This window comes from Stylophora pistillata, chromosome 6 (assembly GCF_964205215.1).
Source record: "Stylophora pistillata chromosome 6, jaStyPist1.2, whole genome shotgun sequence".
Lineage (NCBI taxonomy): Eukaryota > Metazoa > Cnidaria > Anthozoa > Scleractinia > Pocilloporidae > Stylophora > Stylophora pistillata.
The window spans coordinates 25,300,612-25,301,357 of record NC_142524.1 but is presented as its reverse complement, the minus strand read 5'-3'; positions in this window follow the sequence as shown (position 1 = coordinate 25,301,357).

Genomic DNA, 746 nt, shown 5'->3' with positions numbered 1-746 from the left:
GCAGCCAAAACAATCACGAAGAAACTAGGTATTGACGACCGGGTCGAAGTTACCGCCCAGAGAGATGCGTTCGTAACACTTAAAGACCATAAAGACAATTTCTTAAACCGACCCACTTGTCGTTTGATCAACCCATCAAAACAGGAAATTGGAAAAATAAGCAAGAAAATTCTCGAAAATATTAACCAGAAACTTGTAAATGCAACAGGCGTTAATCAATGGAAGAACACATCCTCTGTGCTGCAGTGGTTCAAAAACTTACCAAATAAATGCGAATCTGCTTTCATCAGCTTCGATGTTGTAGAATTCTACCCCTCAATAACGAAAGATCTACTCGGACGTGCCCTCGACTTCGCGTCTAACTACACGACCATCTCCTCAGATGATCGCCAAATCGTCCTGCTTGCTAAAGAATCACTACTATTTAGCAATGAGACCTCTTGGCAGAAGAAAAATTCCAACGGCCTTTTCGACGTCACCATGGGAAGTTATGATGGAGCGGAGACATGTGAACTAGTCGGCTGCTACCTCCTATCACAGCTTGCGACCATACCAGAAATTAACATCGGACTTTACCGTGACGACGGCCTTGCAGTTATAAACCAAACACCCCAAAAAGTGGAGAGAATTAAGAAACAGATTTGCACGATATTTGCCCAAAACAACCTTAGAATTACCATCGAGGCAAACAAGAAAATCATCAACTTTCTCGACGTAACGCTTGACCTGATAACCGGCAGATTCGG